Here is an 11,278-nt window from a genome sequence, read left to right on the forward strand (position 1 = left end):
CTAGCTATTTTGTCTCTGCTCCAAGGCCTAGTAGATTTCTTGCGGCTAGGATTAAGAAAAATCCCTCATTTTCTATCCATACTAAATCTGGATCATTTTCTAATGTTTCCCTGATAATAAATAATGATTTCATAGATTACTACTCTATACACTCACCTAAAGAATTATTAATAATTAATAATTTCTCATTAATGCAATTATCTAATCAACCAATCACATGGCAGTTGCTTCAATGCATTTAGGGGTGTGGTCCTGGTCAAGACAATCTCCTGAACTCCAAACTGAATGTCAGAATGGGAAAGAAAGGTGATTTAAGCAATTTTGAGCGTGGCATGGTTGTTGGTGCCAGACGGACCGGTCTGAGTATTTCACAATCTGCTCAGTTACTGGGATTTTCACGCACAACCATTTCTAGGCTTTACAAAGAATTTTGTGAAAAGGGAAAAACATCCAATATGCGGCAGTCCTGTGAGCGAAAATGCCTTGTTGATGCTAGAGGTCAGAGGAGAATGGGCCGACTGATTCAAGCTGATAGAAGATCAACTTTGACTGAAATAACCACTCGTTACAACCGAGGTATGCAGCAAAGCATTTGTGAAGCCACAACACGCACAACCTTGAGGCGGATGGGCTACAACAGCAGAAGACCCCACCGGGTACCACTCTTCTCCACTACAAATAGGATAAAGATGCTACAATTTGCATGAGCTCACCAAAATTGGACAGTTGAAGACTGGAAAAATGTTGCCTGGTCTGATGAGTCTCGATTTCTGTTGAGACATTCAAATGGTAGAGTCAGAATTTGGCGTAAACAGAATGAGAACATGGATCCATCATGCTTTGTTACCACTGTGCAGGCTGGTGGTGGTGGTGGTGTAATGGTGTGGGGGATGTTTTCTTGGCACACTTTAGACCCATTAGTGCCAATTGGGCATCGTTTAAATGCCTCGGGCTACCTGAGCATTGTTTCTGACCATGTCCATCCCTTCATGACCACCATGTACCCATTCTCTGATGGCTACTTCCAGCAGGATAATGCACCATGTCACAAAGCTCGAATCATTTCAAATTGGTTTCTTGAAGATGACAATGAGTTCACTGTACTAAAATGTCCCCCACAGTCACCAGATCTCAACCCAATAGAGCATCTTTGGGATGTGGTGGAATGGGAGCTTCGTGCCCTGGATGTGCATCCCACAAATCTCCATCAACTGCAAGATGCTATCCTATCAAAATGGGCCAACATTTCTAAAGAATGCTTTCAGCACCTTGTTGAATCAATGTCACGTAGAATTAAGGCAGTTCTGAAGGCGAAAGGGGGTCAAACACCGTATTAGTATGATGTTCCCAAATAATCCTTTAGGTGAGTGTATACTATTTACTGATAACTCTGGTACCATTTCCCTGTCTCACTAAGGAAGAGACCTCTCTTCTAGATGCTCCCATCTGTTTGCCTGAACTTAAAGAGGTGTTAGACTCAATGAGCCCAGGCAAGGCCTCAGGGATGTACAGACCAGTCTAGTTTCATACATTCATTGTTAGCCTCGGATAATATGAGAAGACTTCTGCATGTTGTTAATTCAGCTCCCTCCCTTTCCAGCCCTGCTGCACTCCTTTCACTGGATGCCGAAATGAATGAATTGGCAATTTTTATAGCAAGTCATGGACAGAATAGTCTTTGGTTCAAGTTTTATAAATCTGGAGAACACTCTTCACCTCTCCCCCTCTGCAGTTCACTTATCTAATTCAAATATCTTTCATCCCTTCTCTATTAGTATGGGTGCTAGGCAAGGCTGTCCTTCACCTTATTTATCAACCTGCTTGTAATTGCCATAGTAATTACCATATTCTAACTTCTATAACAATTTCAAATTCCAGTCATATAATTATACTGTATGTCAATATATACTGTATACCTAGGTAATGCCCTGACTGACATCCCTTGCATGCTAGAACTGTTCAGATGTTTCGAAGCCCTGGTTACAAAATTAATTGATCTAAACTGTCTCTCTTGCCCCTTAATGATATGTGCTGTCAATTCTCTCTATCATCTGTCATTCCTGTATCTAGTAGTATGAGATATTTGGGAGTTGATATTACTACCTCAGACTCGGACATATCCACTAATAACTATCACCTTTTCTCTGCTGATGTGAAAGCCTCCATAAACACCTGGCCTAAACTCACCTGTTCTTTTCAGTCTCATTTGGCCATTATCAAAATGAATATTGTCCCCCTTCAACTTCATTAACTCCATGCTGCCACTTCCACCTCACTAATCTCAAGATTCTTCTGGAATGGCAAGGGACCAAACCTTAAACATTCAACACTGGTTAAAGATAGATTGATTGCAGGTGTACCACTGGGCTTTCACCTTCTGTCCTATTTTGTCATGGTTCTTTCCACCCCCTCATCCCCTTGTGTGGCTCCCTATAGAATCCTCCTTTGTTTTCTCCCACTTTTACTTCAAGGTGCCGTGGTTAACTCCTTGAAGTCTAAAGCAGCCAAACTTGCCTTGGGACCTATTTTGCCATACGCCATCAACATCTGCCATTGTGTGGAAAAGTTACTTGCACCCTCTGGAAAATGGCACTCCCTTACTCATATATTTCATAACCCTGCTCTTTCAATAGGTGACTGGCCCTGTGTATTTCCTCCTTGACAGCATGCTACAGTTAGTGTGCTCGGAGATCTGTTTAATAGTTCAGGGCTTATGACATTCCAGTGTTAATAAGCACATTTTAATCTCCCTGGTTCCAGTTTCTTTTACTACCTTCAACTCTGATTAGTGCTCAGGGCATGTCAATTTCCCTGACTAGCCCCCTACAAAATCACACATTATACTCTTTCTCTCCCAAAAGAAACCTGTCTCTACCGTTTACTTTGCAAAGCATCATATCTCTGCCCTTGATTTCTCTTTGGTCCAGAAACCTTTCTCCTCTCCCTTCATCCCTTTCATGGGACACAGTTCTCTCCAATGTAAGGCTTTGTTCTAGAAACCAAAAACTATCAGTACACCCAGTTCAAAATTCTACCCAAATTCTAATTCAAATTCTATCTTACTCCCCGGAAGTGGTTTCTCACAGGCTTCACTGCTGATTCTCTCTGTCATTTTGGTTCCCTTGGTTTCCTGCCATTTTTCTCCACATGTTCTGGCACTGTCCCCATGTCTTGTCTTTTTGGACACACATATGTCACCTACTGTCTTCCTTTCCTTTCTGCAGTATTCCTCTGTTACCTCAAATCTTCTTTTAGACTTTTCTAGGCGTCCTCCAAAATTCTCTGAATGCAAGTTATTCTGTCTGGGTACCCTGGCAGCCAAACTAATTATTGCCTCCCACTGGAAGACACCTGAATGCATCACTGTCTACAACTGGCAGTCCTCCTTCAACAATTTAATGCATTTGGAGTTGTTTGTAGTATGGATTAATCGTGCTTCCAGTAATGCAATTGAATCCTGGTATGCTGCAGCTCAATTGTTTAAATCTCTTTTTTTTTTTTTAAATAAGCCCTTGGCCCAAGATGGGTGGGAGATGGTGGGAAAGGGTGGGTTGGGTTACTTTGTATGTTATGTCTGTTTATTCCTGTGAAATTGTTTTTGCTCAATAAAAGTTGATCACAAAAAAGGAAATGTACAACACAAGCTGCCTTAAAAACAGTAAGTAGTATTACTAAAGATGTACATATATGTGTGTGCGGCATTGATATATGGATGCTTCTTTGTGTTCATATACAGTATGTTTGTTGGTACTGTATTATTGTCACTGTACCTGTGCAATATGTACCATGTAAATATGACAATAAACCTGAAGTTGATTTTGAACATACATTTACTTAACTTAGTTTGTTTATCTCCCACAGTCCTGATATATGCGGTTTCAAGAATATGTCAAAATCTTCTGGTATATCATTCAGGGTGGACTTCTGCCTGCTTGTGTTACTGCTGGCATAAACTATGGCTCACTCTGTCCTTATTCTGGATATAGCAGGTTGCAAAACTAGATGGAGAGACATTCCTATTATAAAGGTAAAGATTAACTTGGTAGAGGCAGGACATGGATTCTCATTGCTCCTATGAGTTTCAGAATGTCTTTAATTTTTAATGTATACCACCTCTTAGATTAAGATAAATTTATGATTTTAAATTAATATCTTGCCAAAACAGTGCTAAGCTAGATATTAATATACAGTATCCTCCTTTATCTTTCATTAAGGACATTTATTCATGCTGTATTTGTCACTGAAAAAAACAAATCTTGAAAATGGCAGCATTTCTCAGGTTTGTCATACTTAGAACAGAATTGACAGGCTGCATCAGAAATAATATATATCTACTGCTTATTTTAAATGAATACCGTGAACCGAGCCAGGTTCTCATGGTATTTCCATTGTAAGCAAGGAGGTCTTACTTGGATGTTGTTTACATCAAATACATGCAGTGAATATTTGCATACTCAGCCATATGGAAGAAACAATCTTCCTGACACTCAGCACCGCTATGTTGAAGTTTTGGAGTCAAGCTGAACATTTTAATCAATCCAAGCCTTAATAAGTATATGCATATAGGCTGAGATGCAGAGACTTCAACTGATTAAAAAAAAACTAAATAGGGTTCTTAAAGTGACAAAGAGATTATTGATGCTTTGACTACGGTTTTGTGTCTGCAAAGCAATATAGGCTAAAAGCAAACAGTGATTATAATTTCACCAAAGCCATTTTGGCTGGGTACACAGGATGAATGAGCAGGAACTGACTGAGTCAAGAAAGTTGACAGATGACTTAGGAAACCTTGAAGGAACTTGGAAATTTGTGAAAATAACACAGTGTAATGATTAACCATGAAGGGTACACCAAAACATTAAAACAACCACTAGAACGTACACCAAATAATCTTTAATTTAAATGTATATAATAACAAATGAGCTATAAAATGTATTTAGAATAAGCACAAAAAGCAGAATGGAGTTGCCTAAAAAAAGGCAATCCAGGTAAACAAATTCACAATACTGAAAGTCAGACCAAGGTGAAAAACAGAGTAAACAAGTCAAAAATCCAGTAAATCATAAAACTACAAAAAAAGGCAAAAATAAACTCACCACTCCAGGGAAATTAAAAAGAGAACTGCCAATAACTGCGGAAGACCCACAGGATTTGTAGGGCAGGGGACCTTTCCTGGCAGTTATTGGCAGGTGGCCCCAACTCTAGGAAGTCCAGCAACAAAATACATGGAACATAATACTGGCAGCTTTTATACAAATTAAAAACAAAGAATAATGCATATATTCAACAAAAGCAACATTAACATAAATAAATTTCAGCAAAAATTAACAACAAAGACATGAAAACATGACTTTGAACCCTACACAGGGGAGAAACCCTTGGTGAAACACGACACCATGGTTGTTTGTAGCCATGATGCTTATTGTTGGGCATGTAATTGAGTCACATTGTTGTGTGTGACATCGCCATTAGAAACTTATTTAAGAGGGCATTCAGGATTCTTGTTAACTGAGCATTGAATAAATAACAAAAAAATCAACAAATCTAAGTAAAACAAAAAAAAAACTTGGTGTTAGGGGAAGTTAAGACAAGTTAGTTAAAAAACCTTTGCGTTGTAAATTTTTACTTTGGTTATTGTTTAGCATATTTTGTTTTGACTAGTAGTTTGATTTTGTCTTTTCAGGCTTTTCAGATCTTTCTACCTGTGTATATTTTACTATTTCACAGTCTTTTTTAAATTTTTTTGCAAATTCCATTTTCTGGTCTGTGCCCTCCTTATTTCAAAATATGTAAGCATCTTGCTACCTGATTAAGATTATTTAAATCTATGTATCAATGTAATCACAATCAAATTAAAGTAAAACATGTTGTAATGGCTAGCTTTAGGTCATGTGAGAGATGACTTTTGTACTTTTATTCTTGTACTTTTGTACTTTTTATTCTTCTAAATAACTATAAAACCAACAAATGTTCACCTGTCAAAGGCTACGAATGTGAAAACTAATTAAATGAATATGGAGAGGTGATTAGGTGATGGACATTTCCTGGGTCAGGTGGCAAGTGTGTCCATCAAGTCAAGATAATAGAGGGAGTTGTGTCTTAGGAGCCAGATAGTAATGAAAAATGTGTAAAACAAGGTTGTTTATTGATAGGAATTGTAATAAATATGAGGCTCGCCCAGACTAAGGGGCTCATTTCATTGAACTGAAACAGCTTTCTGCTCTATGTAATAAAGTCTTATTCTGGGAGTGTTTTTCTTTGAGGTAAGAATGAGTTTTTCTCCACAACACTGAAAGCTTACCATATAAACAGGTTTAAGCAAGATAAAACAAAAAAATCTGAATTAAACAAGGATTGGAGCATAAATAACTAAATAGGAAAAGTGAACAGGGACACAAAAAAGCAGTAAAGTTGATGCCACAGTTAAAAGTTGAAATGACAGAAGCCTTATTTTTAAAAGAGGAGATAAATGTAGAACCAAAGTTAAAGCTATTAACAGATGCAGGGTCAATACCAGAAGACTGTTGCAACCATAACACCAAAGCCGTATACATAAACCCAGAAACAAAGTAAAAAAAAATAACAAGGGTTCTACCCACAGAGAAAGTTTGGAGGCCTGCTGTAGTGTCCTGGGTTCTTTTATATAGGTAGAGAAATTACTTATTGTCATTTTTGGAAGTCAGAAGGTAGCAAAGATGTTATGACTAAAAACAAAATTTACAACACAGCAGTGCCCATTGTCTAAAATGTATAACATGACTCAGAGTGTTTTGAAAACTTTTTATAAAGCAAGAAATGCAAAACATAAAGTAGACATTGCTTCACAATACTAAAAAACAATGTAAGATAATATACAGAAGCCAATAATTAAGTCAAAACAAGACCATGGCACAGATTAACAAATGTAATAGCAATTCTGCTCTTTTTTGTTAAGTCTTCATTTAACATTACTATTCATGAATTAACCTAAATTAGACTTAAAACTGTGACAGTGGTAATAATATTCAATCCCTATTAGTATGGTGGAAAATCTGTAAAAACCAGGAGGGACTTTGTAGGAGATCTATGAGAAGGTAACTTGTGAAAGTTTAGGAGTATCTACTTTAAATATAATCATCAGCTTTTAATATTTTTATTTTTTATAAGCTGAAAGTTAAGAATAACAATATAATACAAACTAAATATTTCATTGTGACAGAATAACGGTATAATACAAACTGAATATATTATATTGACAGATTTTCATTGTAAGAGACATTGCTTTTCCAATTATATTATGTGTGAATTGGCTATCAGGATGATCTAGTGGTGGTCCTGACACAAATTGGCATCCACGTTTTCCATGTGTTGATCCTGGTCAAGTGTAGAAAAAGCAAATGTCACCAATGAGTTGTATTAATTTGTCTGGTCTTTATATCTTTGAAGAAGCCACATTATCAAAAAGAAAGCAAAGCATCTTTCTGGCTAAATTTGGATTTGTAAAACAACCTAAAATGAGCACTATGGCTGATGCTTTTAATGTTACACAAGCAATTGCATCTAGCAGTAGATTACCTGGCCGCATTTTAGGAGTTGTCAGCCTAACTGCCAAGTGTGCCTGGCACAATATGTCTACTGGCCACATCAGCTCCATAGAAGAACATGCTCATATTACTGTGAGCCTAGTCTGCATTGACCAACCAACTATGTACATAGTAGAAATCTAACATTCTTATATTTAGCATTTTCCCCAATTTTTTTTTCTCTTGATGCTGCTGTTGTACATATGAAGAAGGTTCTTCTCTGAACAAGGTTCAGTTTTTTAGTCTAAATTCACACTGTGGCTAAAAGTGACTCTGATTTAGCCCCATGTTTATTTTTTGTATATTTGTTTAGCTGTTCAGAATTATTTTGATCAGATACGCACACAGACATTTATCTTGACTGTGTCTCGCATTTTTAAAGGGAATAAAAACAATTGGTCAGATAGATGTGACCTAAAAGACTGATGCGGATTGCTGTACTACCTAACATCATTTCAGAGTGAATTCATCAACTCATAATGGCAAGGAAAAGAAACTCTGAACACAGTATCATAGCAGCTGCTTTGAGCACAGTTAATACTGCCAAATCTGGACATGAACACCGGTGAAGAAGTAAGAAAAGCTAGCACTGGCAGGAGTGAGATGTTGAAGTGTTGGATGCAAACAGTGGTCACAGAAGTAGTGTAAATCCTTTTTGAAATTTTTCCATTTCATTTTTTCTAATCACACTTTTCTGTAAAGAAAGGACATGTGTCACATATGAGTGAAAAATGGGAACAGAAGTGCAATGCTACTGCAGCCTTATTGTGTTTCCAAAATTAGACGTGGTTGTATGTGTCATGCTGCAATTGTTCTTCTACCTCTTGTCATTTAACAACAGTGCCATTGATATCTACAATGTGGACGCCAACATCTAAAAAAACAAAAATAAAAATAATTCCAAAAACTAAATACAACAGGGCACATTCAAACTGAAACATAATTAGTGACAACAAAAATAATGTCAGAGAATCATAAAAACAACTTAAACAGATAAAACCCAGATTTATGCAATTGGAATCCTGACAAATAAGTGAGAATTTCTTTAATTTAAAACCTTTTCTGCATTTTAATTCTGTCCTTAGGAAAACACACTCTATTTGATCTCTCCCCTATTTGGTAACTCATTATTGTTCATTAAAAATGGACACAAAGAGCCTTCTGCTATCTGAAATCAGTGCCCATTGAGTTAAGCAGTGGATTAATCCAGAAGTAAAAACATAAGGGCTGCAACACTACGTCACATGTAAATGCAAGTGACACTGTAGGTATAAAGTTAAAATGACTGCTCTGAAGAAAAGATGTTGAAATGAACTCTAGTTTAATTTAAGAATGTACAGTTTCTGTAATATCTGCTTTATTTTTCACATCATTTACAACCTCATTTAATGGGGTTATAACCCATCTCCATCTACCCTCAAAACAGACTGGAGTGTGTTCACCTAAATGACTATCATTGCTGTCATTATTTCATTCAAAATTCCAAAAAACTACACTGACTGGTTTGACATGTGTCCACATTTCTGTTAAATGTGTGAACAAAATGCTGGCCAGTTATGCGGGTGCCTCAGTGCATCGAATCTTTCAGGTCAAAACTGGGAAACAATGGGGAATGACTGAAGAATATTTATGTTAGGTAGAATGCACAGCATAGGCTAAGTAAGTGGTCTTTTGGCCTTGGAACCTCTGTAGATTTAGTTTTTTCTCCAGCTTAATTGGAGTGTTTTTTATGTCCTCCCATCCTTATGACCTTACCATCATTCTCATCTTTAGAGACTTACAATACAATATTACATAAGGACTCTAACTTCCACTAATTATATATCTACACTATGTTATGTAAGCACATGTGTGCCTCTGAAAGCCTAAAGCAATGTGGCAAAGCCTAGCTGATCCTACACCAAGTTCTTAATCTTGAAAACACAGAGAGTTCAAAATATAATTAAATCTGTCCCACCACAATCATTTCAGATGGTAGTGCTGAGCATAATTTTATTAGTCATGGGATGATCATAACTAGCAATATCTCTTCTTTGTTTGAAAGTGGGGTAACAAGTCATTAGGCACTATGACTTTCCTGCATGTTGTGGGAAGAATGGTTCTGAGTTGTTCCTGGGATTCTCAGGAGGGGACCCAATTACCCTGAACCTGAGATTCACAAGCCCACCTCGCCCCCAAAGGGTTCCAAGGTACAAAAGGTGAGTAAATGCACAAAACACTTGTTTGCTTCTCTTTTCATTGGCTTCCTATAAAATTTCACATTGGTTTTAAAATTCTTATACTTACCTTTAAATCACTTCGCACATGATATCCAATATGGTGTCCCACAAGGCTCTATCCTGGGTCCGCTGTTATTCTCAATCTACATGCTTCCATTAGGTCAGATTATCTCAGGGCACAACGTGAGCTACCACAGCTATGCTGATGACACACAGCTGTACTTATCAATAGCACCTGATGACCCCAATTCTCTTGATTCACTAGCACAATGTCTGACTTGTATCTCAGAATGGATGAATAGTAACTTTCTCAAGTTAAATAAAGAGAAAACTGAAATCTTAGTGATTAGCAATAATGGATACAATGAGGCTATTAGAAATAAACTGGATACATTAGGCTTAAAAGTCAAGACGGAGGTAAAAAACAGGGGTAATTGTTGACTGTAATCTGAATTTGAAATCGCATATTAATCAGATCACTAGGACAGCATTTTTTCACTTAAGAAACATAGCTAAAGCTAGACCTCTTATATCACTGAAAGATGCTGAGAAATTAGTTCACGCGTTTGTTTTCAGTAGACTAGATTACTGTAACGCACTCCTCTCAGGACTACCCAAAAAAGACACAAATCGTTTGCAACTAGTGCAGAATGCAGCTGCTAGAATCCTAACTAGGATAAGAAAATCCAAACACATTTCTCCAGTTTTAATGTCACTACACTGGTTACCTGTGTCATTCAGGATTAACTTTAAAATTCTGTTTATGGTTTATAAAGCTTTAAATAATCTCGCCCCATCTTATATATCGGAATGTCGGACACCTTATATTTCAAATCGTAACCTCAGATCCTCAAATAAGTTTCTCCTTAGAATTCCAAGAACAAAACTTAAAAGTGGTGAGGTGGCCTTCTGCTGTTATGCACCTAAAATCTGGAATAGCCTGCCAATGGGAATTCACCAGGTTGATACGGTGGAGCACTTTAAAAAACTGCTGAAAACACATTATTTTAACATGGTCTTCTCATAACTTCACTGTAATCAAAATCCTGATACTCTGTATATCCAACTCATTATAATAACTATTCATGGTGGCTCTAAAATCCGTACTAACCCCTACTCTCTTTTCTGTTTCCTTTTCCGGTATCCTTTTGGTGGTGGCGCCACCACCATCTACTCAAAACACGTGATGTTCCAACAATGATGGCTAGATTAAAAGCCAGAAGTCTGTATGACCATCAACATCAAGTGACTCCGTGAGAACCTGTAGAAGGAAAATTTTTTATAATTTAAGAGAATAGCAAATTAGCATATAAAGTCATTAAAAGTAATTAAAAGCTTCTAAAACATTAGATTAAGCATAAATTAGAATATTGATGCAAATACGATAGGTCTAGCAAATATTTAACTAAAAATCAGTTATATTGCATTATTTTATAGGCTTACATTAAAATTTCCAAAGTAAAGAAAAGAACAGCTAATTGATACACCGAGACCAGT

The sequence above is a fragment of the Polypterus senegalus genome, chromosome 7 (assembly GCF_016835505.1).
Source record: "Polypterus senegalus isolate Bchr_013 chromosome 7, ASM1683550v1, whole genome shotgun sequence".
Taxonomy (NCBI): Eukaryota; Metazoa; Chordata; class Cladistia; order Polypteriformes; family Polypteridae; genus Polypterus; species Polypterus senegalus.